General features: G+C 51.2%; 1 protein-coding gene across 2 annotated transcripts in view; it reads right to left on the reverse strand.

The window, feature by feature from the left end:
- The window catches only part of IFT172 (intraflagellar transport 172), a 1,173,227-nt gene that overhangs the window by 765,234 nt on the left and 390,949 nt on the right, over positions 1-17,044 (reverse strand). The window lies entirely within an intron of this gene.

The following is a 17,044-nucleotide window of genomic DNA, read 5'->3' on the forward strand; positions in this document are numbered from 1 at the left end:
TGATAGCAGGACCAATTGCTTAGAAAAGGGCTGACAGGTTTCTCCTGCCAACCACAGGCCCAAACCCTGCCTTATTCATCCCCTTAGTCAAAGATGTTTTCAGTCCATAAAGTCTCCCAACAGAGTCTGGTAAATGAGATGGCAGCATTAGTAACCCCCTTTCCTTCCTCCCAGCCTATGAAATGCACCTCTAAACAGAACAGTATATTTCAGGGTCAGAAAAGACGAGCTGATCATTTGTGGACTGTAGTGGGAGAATTATATTTACCTACATGAATGAATAAATGTAATTAGGTACCCCAACAGGGCAACCTGGTGCTACAGTAAAGAAGATCATCTGTGGCTACTAGTCAATTCAAAGAAGTGTTTTTAGCGGAGCTCGGTGAGTACATTACATATAATGAAAAAAACAAAGCATACCTGGTTTTAAGTTTCAATAACAACTTGGCCTGTAAAACACCAGACCTGATAATTAACACACTACTCCGAACCCTGCTGATTGTTCGTAATTGCATATGCTTATAGCGTGTCAAAGAAAAGCCTGTAAACTTATCTGTCTTTGATGTAAAACTGTGTTGAATGTGTTTCTACTTTTTAAAATCTTACTGTTGAAGAAGTGGATCCAAGCAGAACAGGTAAGTCATTCCAAAGTTTCAGGGTAAAGAAAGTACACAAAACTGCACCCTTCTCTTGACCAGCGTATCTTGGGTAGTTTCAACAGATAAAGGTTTGAAGAATACAGTCTTTTCTCAGGAAGATAGTGTGTCAATCTGTCCCTCAGATATTGCAGCCTCAGTTATAAAATGCTCTGTGAGTGAACATCAGGCATTTGAAAATAATTCCTATTTGTGCTGGCAGATAATGTAAATATCTTACCTGGGGAGGTTAACTGCCTTCTAGGGATATCACAGAGTGGTCTGGCCGCTGCATTCTGGACGACTGATAACCGTCCAACCAGTGTAGCGGGAAGTCCATGATCAATAATGTACTTACCTTTGATAATGCTCTTTCTGGTAAAGACTCTCTAGCTAGAGAATCCTCATCTTTTGAATAGTCTCATAAATCAGAAAGAATCCAGAAACTTTTCAACAGTACCTCCGAGTGCCGGTAGGTGGGGCAATGCAGCTCTGCACTGACACCATACTGCTCTAGAAATGACGTGCAGAGCCTATATAGGTGTCACTCCTGAGCACTGACATCAATTGCTTTTGAGAGTGAATGTGCCCCTAGATGCAGAGCCCCAAAAGCAAACTGATGTGACCAGTGTGCTGACTCCTAGACTTGGGTTATTATTAATGGATAGAGTTCAATCACAGAACTGGGAGGATAGGAGGATTGCTGAGGAATCTGCAGTTAGATAGAGTTTCTACCTAAAAGAGCAATACTGAAGGCAAGTAACAAGTAGCAATATCTATTTGGAGGTGTGTATGTGAATGGACTCAAGCCAGAAAGTCCTGCAGGACTGAGCAGCCGAAATGCCCCTCTTGGCGAACCTTTCTGTCCAGAAAATAGTGCTTCGTAAAGCTATGGAGGGACGCCCATGTAGCCGCCTTGCAAATGTCCAGGATAGGGACTCTGTGTGCCAACTAACTAAAGTTTCCACCTAACTGTCACATCACTTTACCCTTTTGGTTTTTCAGGGAATTTCTGAGATTTATTTTTTAACTTAAGTAACAACATAAAGGGATATCATTTAAACTAAGGCAGACCTACTGGCTTAGCCAAAGGGTCAGTCTATCAAAATATAAAAGGAGGGCTTATTGGAGTTATCAGGGGACAGGACATCAACATATATGAAGCAGACCTATTGGCTTGGTCAAAAAGACACCACAGTAAAAAACAAGTTACTTACCTGTACACTGTGGTTCTCTAGTATTGATATCTTTTATAGATTCACATGCTTGAATCTTCCCCGTCGTCATGGTTAATGTTAATGGGGATTTGTAAAGCGCGCGTACGCCGATTGGCTTCATGGCGCTAGGAACCAAGACTGACGGGGAGGCAGAAGCTAGCCCTGTGTAAACAGCCAGGTTTTCAGGAGTTTCCTAAATAGGAGAAGGTCGGTGCAGGATCGAATTTCAAGCAAGAAGGAGTTCCACAGTTTGGGAGCAAGAGTGGCGAATCTGCGACCTCCTAGACGTACCCTTTTAAAGTCCGGAATAGTGAGAAGAGAAAGATGGGCGGACCTTAGGTAATGTGTAGGAGAATACCGGGGTATAAGATTATTGATGAACTCCGGGCTGGTGCCATACAGGGATTTGAAAATAAGGCAACCAGTCTTAAAAACACATCGCTGTGATATAGGAAGCCAATGTAGTTTCCTCAGCAATGGGAGGCAGATTGCCATTTAGGTTGATGGTAAATCAGTCGCGCTGCCTGGTTTTGGACCAGCTGAAGTCGCTTGAACAGATAGTGGGGGATTCCCAAGTAGACCGAGTTGGAATAGTCGAGATGAGATAAAACCGTAAAGATCATGGCTTGGATCAAGGCGTCGTGGGTAAGGAAACGGTGGATTTTCCTGATTTTACGCAGTTGGGAAAAACACATTCGGACACCACAGCTCCGACCTGGGTTTTCAATGACAAATCACTATCCAGAAGTACTCCTAGCGTTTTAGCTGAACTAGAAGGGGTAGGAGGCGGACCGAGTTCAAGGGGCCAATAGTGAGGGCCCCAATTCTTAAGGCTATCACCAGTGAGAACTATTTCTGTTTTTCCAGGATTCAGTTTAAGATGATTAAAATCCATCTAAGTTTGGATAAATAACATGGCATCCTGGAATTCCATAATAGAGTTGTTAGAACTATCAACCCTAAGAAGGAGCTGAAGGTCATCAGCATAGTTAAGGACCAGCACATTTCTTTCTTTAAGTTAATCAAAGGAGCCATATAGATATTAAATAAATGAGGAGAAAGGGCCGAGCCTTGGGGCACCCCACAGGTGGTAGTATGTGGGTTAGATGAAAACTGACCCAGGCGAACAGCTTGTGAACGGTCCTCCAAAAAAGAAGAGAGCCAAAGTGCCGCGGTCCCCCGAACTCCGGCCCTCCTTACACGGTCGACCAGAATGCTATGGTCGACTGTGTCGAAAGCCGCGGAAAGATCCAGCAAGACCAAGGCTCATGGACAGCCTTGGTCAGCATAATCTCACAGGTTATCCACAGCCTTCAAAATCACAGCTTCGGTGGAGTGTGCGGGTTGGAAGCCGGCCTGATGGGAGTCCAAATATTTAGACAGCTCCAAGAAGTTAGAGAGACATTTAGCTATATAGCCCTCCAGGATTTTGGCCAAGAAGGGTAGCAGAGAGATGGGACGGTAGTTGGAAAGAAGCGCAGGATCAGCTCCCAACTTTTTCAGGAGTGGGACCACTATAGCTTTTTTTAAAGCCAAGGGGACTGTGCCTGATGTAATGGATTTATTCAGTAAAGCGAGAGAAGGACCAGAATGAATTGCAAGACACTCTTTTAAAATGCGAGGGGGGCAACAGTCAGAGGGAGCACCTGATTTAGTTTCCACTAATAGGTCTTGAAAGGCCTTATCACTAATGATGGGGAAAACGCTTAGGGTACCGTTATTGCAGTGTGGGCTAGGAGAACCCAAATGAAGGGAATGGGACGAAATACTAGCTTTTATTAAGGAAATCTTATCAATAAAATAGTCATTCAGTGAATCACATAGTCCTTGGGAAGGAGCAGCCTTCAACAGGGTACGCTCAGGGTTAGAAAGTTCATCTATTATAGTGAAAATGATTTTAGAATTTGTATTAGATTTCAGGATACGGTCAGAGAAGAAAGCTGTTTTGGCAGTCAGAATGCTTTTCTTATACTCTTTCTGAGCAGAGATATACTGTAATCTTTTTCCTGGAGAGTATTGCTGATGCCATTGTCTCTCTAATTGAAGTACGGCCAGTTTCTGGGCCTTGAGATCATCCGAGAACCATCTGTTTGTCTCCGCCCGGCGTACTATTTTAACTCTTTTAAATGGGGCGTGTTTATTACTGGCATCGAGGAGCCATTTGGATACTTTATTTTCCAGGGTATTAACATCATGGTCCAGTACTTCTTTATTAATAAGATTCCATCTTCTAGCGGAACCTCCTTCCATCGCATTGATTTTCTGAGGAAATGATCGTGTGAGTGAAAATTTCAATAGATGGTGGTCGGACCAGATACAGGGTGAAACAATAAGGATAGAAATATTCACACCAATAGCCCATATTTGATCCAAAATCCGACCCTTAGAATGAGTGGGAGCCCCACTGTAACAGTAGAAATAGTAGTACTGAAAACATTACAACGACCTCCAAATTCAATTGAGCACTCTATCAACATCATTTTATAACATCCAAAGTTCAGCCAATCACAGTAGTGACCTCATATTAACCCTCTCCAAAGAGCTACCACACCTCAGATTTTGAGCACAAGTGTGCAAATATATATATATATATATATATATATATATATATATATATATATATATATTTATTACTCCTGGGAGGAGGGCGGGTCGCATGGGAATCCTTAAAATATATCAATACTGGAGAACCACAATGTACAGGTAAGTAACTTGTTTTTTCTCCAGTATTGTATCTTTAATAGATTCACATGCTTGAATCTGATTAAAGAGCAGTATAACTTTTTTTACGGGTTTTTATATAGCGCAAACTTGACCCGGAACTGGGTATCAGAGCGCTTACATAGCACCAGTCCCCATATATGAATAGAAACAACAATGAAAGTGGGAAGGCTAACAATCCCACCATGACAGTATCAGAAAATCATACATATAAAACCAGAATTCTCTCAATACAGGTAGAAATAACCATCAAAAAGATTATACAAGGGGGGGGCGTGGCCTAGCGAGCCGACATGGCGGACGTGTGCTAGCCAGCTCCGTCCAGCCCCACGTTTATCCGACGACTATCCTGGCTCCCTCGGACCCCTGACGAGTCCTGGAGGGAGCGTGGCGGCACCGGTCACTGGCAGAGGGCGATTGGTGAGCGAAGGCGGCGACCGGCAGGGCGGAACTCGGACGCTGGCAGGCGCGCGAGGCGCGGCCTGGAGATCGGAGGCAGAGCCGGGCCTCGATTTTGGTGCACCCGGGAGCTGACGCGAGGCACGCGGCAGCCCCAGGGAGCCTGAGGCGGCGGATTGCAGAGCAGACGGCCTGGTGGCGGCGGTGATTTTCGAGGGGCAGGTCGGCCCCAGGGACAACACAAGTTGACATAGGGAGCACCGGTGAGTGACAGCGCGGCCACAGGGAGAGGGCGGCGCACCCTGAGAGTCTGTTGCCGCTACGAGAGCCCTGGGAGTGAACGCTAGTAGGTTGGACTGTGCGGGTGTACGATCACCGACTCAGACTGGGGCGGCGGGCCTATGATCGGCGGCTGTATCGGGCCGCGCCCTTTTGAGACCGCGGACGAGCGGTTGGAGGTCAGGGAGATGGTGTTGCTGGCGGGGCCCCGCGGCCTGGGTGCTGGATGACCTTGACGGGCGGATTGGGGCGAGGTTGGCTTACGGGCTGAGGGCTGAGGCTCTCGCCGGTGGATTGCGGGCCCCGGATCGGGGGTGCTTTCCCGCCTCTCGTCCGTCCTCCGTTCCATTCCGTGGGCACGAGGTGGGCAACGCTTCTGCCTACGGTGTGCCGACACAGGGGAGGCACTGGTGCGGGTGCACCGTCCACCTTGACCTGAAGGTGCGGAGAGTCCGCTGCAAGTTGTCATGACGAGAGACAAGGGTGGTGGCGGATCCACGAAACATGGGCCGATAGACGAGTTCACGGGGGCGATGGGTGGGGCCGCCGGGGCCTCTCAGGACGCCGTACCAGACAATGCTGCCCTGATGGCGGCGATCACCCAATCCCGGGATATGCTGGATGCAAAAATCGGCGCAGTGGGTGCGGATGTTATGTTACTGCGCCAAGATCTTCGGCACGCAGTGTCTCGTATCACGGAGGCGGCAGCCCGCATATCAGGGGTGGAAGATGATGTCGGGGTCCTCAAGCAGAAAGTGGCGGGCTTGGAGAGCATCCAGAAGGGTTTGGCGCTCCGGGTCGAAGATGCGGAGGGATGGGCCCGGAGGAACAACCTGCACTTTGTTGGCTTTCCGGAGGGGTGTGAGAATGGTAGCATGGAGCGATTCCTTACGCAGTGGTTGGAGAGTTGGCTTCCGCCTGATGCGCTGTCCCGGTGCTTCGCAGAGCGCTTCGGCAGATACCCCCGGTGGGGGCTCGTCCAAGACCGGTGATTGCGAGACTATTGAATTATCTGGACCGAGACACTGTGCTGAAGCAGGCCCGCGCCAAAGAACCTTTGCTCTATAATAACCAACGTATCCTGGTGTTCCCAGATTATACACGACTCGTGCAGCAACAACGCCAATCGTTCATGGCGGCAAAGGCCAGACTGAGAGACCTTAATCTCCCGTATGCTCTCCTATTCCCTGCTCGCTTGCGAGTGGTCTTTCAATCCCGCACCCACTTCTTTGATTCACCGGAAGAGGTCTTTAACAACGCCCACAACAGCAAGGAACTATTTGGCATCGTCAAAGAGCTCTCCAACGCGGACGCAGAAAACAACCCCATCCCTCCCTCACAGGACCTCTGCAACTCCCTCGCAACCTTCTTCCACCACAAGATCATCGACATATACAACAGCTTCCCGACCGCCAACGCGAACCCCCACCCGGAACCCGCCACCGACATCACTACCATCCTCACCTGGAGCCCTACCACCACCAAGGAGACCACCCGCGTCATGAACTCGATCCACTCCGGATCCCCATCAGATCCCTGCCCGCACCACATCTACAACAAGGCCGACAGCATCATCGCACCGCACCTCCGAGACGTCATCAACGCCTCCCTCACCGCCGCCACCTTCCCGGAGAGCTGGAAACACGCAGAGCTCAACGCCCTCCTAAAGAAACCTACAGCAGACCCCACCGAACTCAAAAACTTCCGGCCCATCTCTCTCCTACCGTTCCCCGCCAAAGTGATTGAGAAAATCGTCAACGCTCAACTCACCACCACCCTGGAAACCAACGACTCCCTCGACCCCACACAGTTCGGCTTCAGGGCCAACCACAGCACCGAAACCGCCCTCATCGCAGCCACGGACGACATCCGAGCCCTGACCGACAAGGGAGAAACCGTGGCCCTCATACTCCTGGACCTCTCTGCAGCCTTCGACACGGTCTGCCACCGCACCCTGATACGCCGCCTCAGCAACACCGGCATCAGAGGTAAGGCCCTGGAATGGATCGTCTCCTTCCTCTCCGGAAGGACTCAGAGAGTCCGCCTGCCCCCCTTCAGATCCACAGCCACGGAGATCTTCTGCGGCGTACCCCAAGGATCCTCCCTCAGCCCCACCCTCTTCAACATCTACATGACCCCCCTGGCAAACATCGCACGCAAACACGGACTCGACCTCATATCCTACGCCGACGACACCCAGCTCATCCTATCCCTCACAAACAACCCCACCTCAGCTAGGACCAGACTACATGACGGAATGAAGGAAGTAGCGAACTGGATGACAGACAGCCGGCTGAAACTGAACACAGATAAGACGGAGGTCCTCATCCTCGGCCCTACTCCCACCGCATGGGACGACTCCTGGTGGCCCCCCGCCCTAGGCAGCACTCCCCAACCCACCGACCACGCACGCAACCTCGGCTTCATCCTGGACTCATCCCTCTCCATGACCAGACAGGTCAACTCGGTGACCTCGGCATGCTTCAACACCCTCCGCATGCTCCGCAAGATCTTCCGCTGGATCCCCACCGACACCAGGAAGACCGTCACCCACGCCCTCGTCACCAGCCGCCTGGACTACGGGAACACTCTGTACGCCGGCATCACCACCAAGCTGCAGAGGAAACTACAACGGATCCAGAACGCTGCCGCACGACTCATCCTGGACATACCCCGCCACCACCACATTTCCGGACACCTGAAGAGACTTCATTGGCTCCCAGTCAACAAGAGGATCACCTTCCGACTCCTCACCCACGCACACAAAGCCCTTCACAACCTCGGACCCAAACTCATCAACAACCGCGTCTCCTTCTACACTCCTCCGCGCACTCTACGCTCTACCGGACAGGCCCTGGCAGCCGTACCCCGCATCTGCAAAGCCACCGCCGGAGGAAGATCCTTCTCCTTCCTAGCAGCGAAAACCTGGAACTCTCTGCCCAGCCACCTTCGCGCCATACCTGACCACCTCTCCTTCAGAAGGCAGCTCAAGACCTGGCTCTTCAAGCACTGACCCCCCCTCCCCCCTCCAGCGCCTTGAGACCCTTTATGGGTGAGTAGCGCGCTATATAAATGCGATTGATTGATTGATTGATTAAGTGGACCGACAAAACTGTCCGGGTTCGGGTGCGTACGCCTCCTGGGCTGCACTCAGACTCATCCTTAAGTGAGGGGCCATCCAGGAATGCTCATGGACGGCGCCGGAGAGGGCATGGACGATCGCGCTCCCAGAGGCGCTCTGCTTCTCGGGGAGCCCCGGCTCGGGAGGACTCTGCCTCCCAGCCCCTGACACTGGATCCTTGATGCTTGTGAGGAGGGTGATGCCGGGGTGCTTCCTTCCTTAGACTATGTGACTGTTTGCTTTTATGGGTCTTGAGGGAGCTTCTAGGAGGGCTGTGTCCCCAACTGTTCAGGGTTGTGGGGGGTGGGCCTGGGCGATATGGGCTGTCAGTTGGGGATCCATTGGCGGGTGCGGTCCATGCCCCCCTGTTGGGGGCCCGGAGTCAACCAAGCCGCGACAGGTACTTCAGTGTTTTGAGGTATGGGGAGGGGGGTTTGTTATGGCGAAGGGGTCTGGTTAGGGGAACGAGTTGCGCTTTTACATTGTGCCCATCTGGTCGTACACACCCGCAGTTGGGACCTCATATCCGTGTTTCATCCAGGCTGATCGCCCCATGGCTCTGGGGAACGTAGAGGCTGGGAGGTCCCCGGGCACCCTCCACATTGTCAGCGGGAATGTGCGTGGGGTTCTGGACAAAATTAAGCAAGGTGCAGTGCTGCGTCAGGCAAAAAGGGTCGGAGCTGACATTCCCCTTTTACAGGAAACTCATCTGATGGGCTCTAAGGCCCTGTGCCTGCAGCGTCATGGCTTCCAGCATGTCTTTCACGCTGGGTTCATACAGGGTTCTAGGGGGGTAGCGGTATTGATACATCGTAGGGTCCCATATGTGCATGCACAACAGTGGCTTGACCCGCTGGGGCGGTACCTGTTTCTTCGGGGTAAGATTGGGGAGGAGTCTATTGTGCTCGGCTGTGTCTATGCTCCCCCCCTTACAATGGTCCCTGGTGGAGCGGTTGCTCTCTTTGTGGGCGGCAAGGCCGGACGTGGCTGCAGTGGTGGGTGGAGATTGGAATGATGTTATGGATATGGGGAGGGACAGGGCGATATGGGGAGGGACAGGGCGATGGGGGGAGTCTGGGGGGCACCCATCCCACGAAATTGCACTCCTTGGTGAGGAGCCTTGATTGGGTCGACACCTGGCGACATGTACATGGAGATCGGAGGGAAAATACATACCTCTCCGCGGTCCACAAGTCCTTCTCGCGGTTGAATTATGTTTTTGTACCCCGGGCGTTCGCAACGAGCGTAATGTCCGCAGAGATCCTTACTAGGGGGCTGTCGGACCACTCACCGGTCTCCGTGGTGTTGCGGTTGGGTAGGGGGTGGCAACCGTTTCGCTGGCGACTAGCAGTGTGGAACTTGCAAAACACTGACTACGAGAGGTGTATGAGGGAGGCGATCGCGGATTACTTTGTCGCTAATGCGGGGTTGGCCCCCAGTGCAGTAATACTATGGGAGGTGTTGAAGCCCACTCTACGTGGGGTGGACATTGCATGGAGCGTGGCGGCCCGTAGAAAGCGTCGAGATGAGTTGGTTAGGGCGGAGGTGGAAGGGTTTGAGCATCGGAGCCGGGAGGCGGGTGGCGGCCTCTCTCCTGATGAATGAGGCTCGCCAAGTAAGGCTTGCGACACGCAGCAGAATTTATCAATGGGACGGCAAGTCGAGCAAGATGCTACATCGGCTCTGCCAGGGTGTTTTTTCTCCCCAGGTCCTCCCGGGGGTGCTGGATGAGAAGGGAGTGCCGATCATTGACCCTATGACCATAGCAGAGAGTTTCGCTCCCTACTATGCGGATTTATACGCCCCAAAGGAATGCCTATCGGAGGCAACGGTGGTCAAGTTCATTAAGGACCTCCCGCCTAGAGCGGTGCCTGACGAGACACACCACACCAACAGTTGGAACTCCCCCTCTCGGAGGAGGAACTGAGTAAGGCCCTAGGGGAGCTTAATTCGGGGAAGGCACCGGGACCCATTGGGTTCCCAAGCGAGTTTCATCGTAGATACAATTTACAACTAGCATCTTACTATCGGGCGGCAGTGGAGAAGGCCAGGTAGGCCGATCGGCTCCCACAGGACTGGCGATACGCGGAGGTGGTGGTGTTCCACAAGCCTGGTCGGCCTCCGGAACAACATGCTTCATATCGCCCCATTTCTCTCCTAAATGTCGAGGTCAAGGTTTTGGCCAAGGCCCTAGCTAATCGTCTCCTGCCTCATATCTCGACTTTGGTCCACCCGGACCAGGCCGGATTCATGCCTCATAGGGCGACGCGACACAACATAAGGCGGGCTCATGCAGCACTGGCGGCGGTCCGAAAGACGGGGGAGCCAGCAGCGCTCTTACTGGCGGACAGGGCATTTGATTCCCTAAGCTGGGTTTATTTGTTCGCCCTCCTTCGCCGGATTAATCTTGGCCCTCGGTTCCTGTCGTATGTGATGCTCTTGTATACTGAACTGACAGCCTCTGTCCGCGTGGCGGGAGCGGTCTCGTCCGGCTTCCCCATTCGTCGGGGTACTAGACAGGGGTGCCCCCTGTCGCCCTATTTATTCGCCCTCGCCATGGGGCCGTTGGCGGTGTGGGTGCGTATAGATGCACAGTTGAAGGGGTTTGAGTGGGCGCCTGGCCTATCGGACAGGATGTCATTATATGCCGATGATGTCCTATTCTTTTTAACAGCATTGGATAGGTCGGGACCATGCACACTGGAGATAATGCAAATTTTCGGGGAAACGTCCGGGCTGTATATGAACCCCCGCAAGTCCACACTGTGGGTCTTGGGTACTCGGGTGGGGGTGGGCGCGTGGGCATCTGCGCTGCAGGTAGCCGATGGAGGACTTAAATACCTGGGAGTTTTCCTGTCGGAGGTGCCAGAGATATCGTGGGAGCGGAACTTGGCGCCAGTGTGGGAGCGCGTCCGTGCAGATGTTACGACCTGGTCCCGGATGCCGCTGACAATATATGGTAGATCGGCAATCTTTAAGATGGTTGCGCTCCCCCGCTTGCTCTACCAACTACAGAATCATCCGTACCCGATCGCGCCTCGCTGGTTCCGACTGGTGAATTCGGTGCTGGGCCGGTTTCTATGGGGGCAGAGGGCGGTACGGGTGGCATTGCGCACGTGCTTTCTCTCCACCTACTGTGGAGAGCTGGCGACCTCAGACATGCTTTCGTACTATCAGGCATCGCACCTGTTGGTCCTCAACGAGTGGTGGTATGGAGACCGAGGGGACCCGGCTTATGCACTGGAGAGGCACCTAATGGGGCGTCACACTCTTCACACAATCCTCTACTCAGCGACGCTGCGGAATGCGCCGCCGCCGGTGTCCAGGGTGGTCTTCCAGATTTGGCGGCAGTCCCTAAGAAGAATGGGGTGGTGGAATACACTGACGGGGGAACCCCTCTGTGACACAATGGACGGCTGCCGGAGCTGGCGGCACTGCAGGGGTTTAGCAGCTAGGATGACATCGGCATTTCCACCCTGGGCGACATGATGAGGAATGGGTCCCTTAAATCGTTCCGGGATCTGCAGGAAGAATTTGGCATGCCCCGGACACAGTTCTACCGGTACCTCCAGCTCCGTCACGCGCTTTCCCCCAGCCTGGAGGGTCTCGCTGACATTCCCGAGTTTAGCCCGTTAGAGGCGAAAGTCTTCATGGGTGATCTCGCAACCAAAAAGATCTCGCGGATATATCAGTCCCTGGTCACCCACAGTGCGCCTCCTCTGGACAAGTTACGGAGGGTGTGGGAGGAGGATGTGGGTACGCTGGAGGAGGAGGATTGGAGGGAGGCCCAGGCCGCCCCTCGGGAAGCGGACATTGCGATGCGCCTCCACCTCATCCAATTCAAGTACCTTCACCGGGTATACTATACTCGGGTGCGACTGTATCGGGCGGGCGTGGTTGCCTCCCCGGAATGCCTCAGGTGTGGTGGGGGGGAGGGCACATTCCTACATACAGTCTGGCATTGTTCGTTGCTGGACCGCTTTTGGAGGGGGGTCTTCTCTTGTTTGTCTGAGGTCCTGGGGTGCTTGCTCCCAGGTACGCCACAGGTCGCACTGCTGCATGTCATGGATGGCATCGGGGGTAATATCTATAAACGACACCTTATGCTGCTGGGCCTTACATTGGCGAAACAAGACATTGCCAGGATGTGGAAGGATAAGCGGGCTCCCTCGGTGGCCGCTTGGAAAAATGGCCTAGACTTCTGTATGGGGCTGGAACAGCCCATCTTTGTGGCCCGGGGCTGTCCACGTAAGCATTATAAAATATGGAAGCGGTGGGCGGACTATCGGGGCCTGTGGCTGGAGCCTCCAACGGTGACGGAAGATCTCCTAGTGGGATAAGGGCAGGGCTAGAGTGGTTGGGTCTGATATCTGGAGAGGGGGGCCGCCGAGGGTGTGTGTGTGCTCAGAGTGGGATGGTCCTCCACTAGAGCGGGTAGGCCGTCATTTTCATTACTCTCATTGGTCCTTGAGCGTGAGCGGGTGAGCGGTCATCAGTGGGAATTGCGCAACTTGGGGGGGGGGGAGGGAGTTGGGGGGAGGGGGGTATATATCCGAGATGACACTCAAGTTCAAAAAATTTGTTTATTTTGTTTTCTTTAAAAAAACGAAAATGTCCTTTGCGGTCCTATTACTGTGTAACTTGATGCTGCAGTGGCCTCTGGGGTACAGAGCCCTGCGTATATTGTGCAAATGACAAATAAAAATCTGTTGTTAAAAAAATAAAAGATTATACAAGAATAAACACCATAAGTAGATAAAGAAATCAGGAAGGCTACAAGCCTGCTACGTTAGGCAAAGAGATGACGAAGAGCCGCTTGTCCTACGGCTTAATCTGCCTTCCGCCAACCATCTAGGCAGTAATGCTTTTTGAACATGTGTGTCCTTGCCCACGTTGCTGCCCTGCATATGTCAGGGAGAGAAGCCCCCGCAAACAGGGCTGGAGAAGTTGCGACCTTTCTCGTCGAATGGGCAAGCACTCCTATAGGCAATGGATGTCCAGCCTTATCATGATAGAAAACAATAGCTGAAGTGACCCAGCGGCCAATAATGGCCCTATGTTAGGGCAAGTCCCTTCCTGGGTGCAGAGTAAGAAAACAGCAGCTGGGAAGACTTTCGAAAGGATTTTGTCCTTTGCAGGTAAAATTCCAAACACCGTTTGATGTCCAGAGAATGGAGAGGACGAGGACGGATTTGGAAAAAATGTAGGCAGAATTATAGGCTCGTTGAGGTGATAAGATGATGGTACTTTAGGTATAAAAGGATTCTTACGCAGAATAACTCTATATGATACAAATAGAAGAAATAGTTCATTTGTAGAAAAAGCCTGGATCTCACGGATACGTCCGGCTGACGTAATGGCCAAGAGAAAGGCCACCTTCCAGGAGAGAAATTTTTAGTCACGTTTGTGTATAGGTTCAAATAGAGAACGCATTTGTTGAGACAAGACCATATTTAGTTGCCATAGCACTGGAGGAGATTTCACCGGTGGGTAGGTCCTGAATAGGCCTTTTAGAAATTCCTTAAGTCTATGAGACCACAATGAAGACTGATCCAGACGTCATCTGTATCTAGAAATTGCAGCAAGGTGGATCCTAATGGACGAATGTGAGAGTCCCGCCTTAGCTAGGTGTAAGAGATATGGTAATACTTGCTCCGGAGTGCATGAACCCTGCACCACATACAGAACCTTTTCCATTTTGCAGAGTAACATTTGAGCGTAGAAGGAGCTCGAGAATTTAGTAAAATTGCTTTGCATTCATTGAGTATGTTCAAACTCTCAAATTCAATGAAGTGAGGAACCAAGCTGATAAGTGGAGAGAAGGGATTTGCAGATGAATCACTTGCCCCTTGTCCATGTAAAGAAGATCCTCCTTTGGAGGAGAGAGAATCCGAGTGCACTCTGATAGGCGAAGAAGCTCTGAGTACCAAAATAGCCTTGCCCACCCGGGAGCTATAAGAATTATGTGGCACGGCTCCAGTTTTATTTTTTGAGAACTCGAGGAATGAGAGGAAACGGGGGGAGGTGTAGGCAAATTTTCCTGCCAGGAGAGCAGAAAAGCGTCACCCCACGATCACGATGAGGAGTCCTGCTTGCGTAAAAGGTGCACAATTTGTTTAGGTACGTAGCGAATAGATCCAACATTGGAAAGCCCCAAGACCGGAAGACCATCTGCAACATATGATCGTTAAGCTCCCATTCTTGGCACTGTTTGGACACCCTGCTGAGAAAGTCGGCCCACTGATTGTGGTCTCTTGACACATGCTCCACTCGGAGTGAAATTTGGTTGCGGAGAAGCCATTCCCAAATCTCTTGTGCTTGGAGAGAGAGAACCTGAGTTCTCGTGCCACCCTGTTTCTGGAGATAAAACATGGTGGTGATGTTGTCGGTCCGGACCAGAACTGGAGATCCCCGAATCCGAAGCAAGAATGCTTTGAGACCCAAGAACACCATTCCTAACCCTAGGTTTATGTGGCATTTTGATTCCTGTTTGGACCATTTTCTGTGCACTTGAAGCTCTTGGAGGTGAGCTCCCCAGCCCTCCATGGACGCATCCGACGTCATCACAAGCTGAGGAGTTGAGTGAATGAAGGACAGGCCCAGAGTCATGTTTTCCTCGATCTGCCAACAAGACATTGCAGTTTTCATAGCCGTCGAGATTTGAATTGTGTCGTTGAATGACCCCTTGAATTGAACCCATTGAATGTCTAATTGCTCCTGCAGTGGCCGCATACGAAGACGACAATTTGGAAGTAGTTGAATGCATGAGGACATCATTCCCAACATAGATTTGTACTTTCTGACAGAAACTGACCTTTTTGATGATAGAAGGCATGTCAATCCCTGAAGCGCAAGACCCTTTCGAGAGTTGAAAAAGCTTTGCCGAGATCTGTATCGATGCGAGCTCCTAGGAAAGTCAGAGAATTGGAAGGAATGGGAGAGGACTTTTCCAGATTGAGGTGGAGACCCAGAGACTGAAAAAGATTCCGGCAAGTTTGAGTAGAGTTCCTGGCTCTTTGAAACGAAGGAGGTTTTACTAACCAATCGTCCAGGTAGGGGAATACCTGGTGACCTGAGCATTTCAGAAAGTCGGTGCCATGCATTTGGTGAAGACTCTGGGGGCCGTCCTTCAAACCGAAGGGAAGCACTCTGAACTGATAATGGCACCCCGCCAGTTCGAACCTGAGATATCTTCGGTGCTTGGGGTGAATGGGGATGTGAAAATTAGCATCAAGAGATGACAGATAATCCCCTTTTTCCATAAGAAGAAGGATGTCCTGCAGGGACAACATCTTGAAAGATTGTTTTTTGTTGAATTTGTTCAGTAACCGGAGGGCCAAGACCTGCCTCCATTTTCTTGTCTTCTTTAAGATTAAGAAGAAGTGGGAATAAAACCCCCGATTGCGCTGATGCAAGGGTGCCTTTTCTATGGCGCATTTGGAAAGAAGAATTTTTATTTCCCGCTTGAGATCTGGCGGGTGACAATTTAGTACCTTCGGAGGAGGGGTAGTTGGAGGATACTGAACAAAATCTAGGGTATGATCGCGAAGGAAAACATCGAAAACCCATCTGTCCGAAGAGATGAACGTCTATTTTTTTAAGAATTGTGAGCAGGTTGGTTCAAATTGTTGTGGGACTGTAGTGACAGGGCCCTGGAGAAACTCATTGCCTCTTGTTAGAATCCTGTAGTCTTCCGGCAGATTGCTGCCTTTTACGACCAGTGGGTCCTGAATAGGAAGGTGCAGTGCCGGACCTGTAAGGTTGGTTGTATGCCTGATAGTATGTCTGAGGGTAATGTTGGAACCGCTGTTGGCACTGCGGTCTGGATGCGTACTGCCCTCAAACTCATCCCCGAAAGGACTGGAAACGATGTTGTTGTAGCGTTGCCAGGGATTTAGCTGTGTCTGTGTCTGTGTCCTTTTTTATAGATTGAAGGGCTTCATCTATATGATTTCCAAATAGGCATTTGCCGTCAAAAGGCATATCTAGCACCTTAGCCTGAACCTCAGGAGGGAAACTATTTGCTTTGAGCCACCCCTGACCCCCTCAACAACGCTGCTCCTGCCATTTGAGGAATGAAGTCGAAGAGATATCCGTTGTAATCTCTATCATCTCAGTGGAAGCTATTTCCCCTTCCGATAAAATATCCCTTGCTTCCTTTTTCTCATCTTCGGGAAGATATTCTAGGAGCGAAGACATGTCCGACCACATCTGTCGGTCGTACCTACCCAGAATGGCCATAGCGTTGGAGGCTCTTATAGAAGTGGCTGCCAGGTCGGCAAACCTCTTCCCTATGTTGTTCAGCCGACGTCCTTTATACAGAGGAGCACGACATTGAGATGCCGGATTTTTTAGCAGCCTGCATGATTACTAAATCCGGTCTAGGATGACCGATGAGGCATGTGGGTGAATTACCTGGGGCTTTGTACTTTTTATCCAGCTTTGGGATTACTACTGGGATAGAATCTGGTGTCTGCATCAGTTTTAGACCCTCCTGCCATAAGTAATTAACTATGGGAATTGCCCTAATGGATCGTTGAGTGCCTGGCTTAAAGTAATATAAGAAACACTCCATTTAACTGGCATGAGCAGCTCAAAGCACCTCGAGGCACATTCTAAAAGGTCATGAAAGCTCCCGATGTCAGCAGGGGGAGAGTCTGCAGGTGGAGGGA

The sequence above is a fragment of the Triturus cristatus genome, chromosome 6 (assembly GCF_964204655.1).
Source record: "Triturus cristatus chromosome 6, aTriCri1.1, whole genome shotgun sequence".
Classification (NCBI taxonomy): domain Eukaryota; kingdom Metazoa; phylum Chordata; class Amphibia; order Caudata; family Salamandridae; genus Triturus; species Triturus cristatus.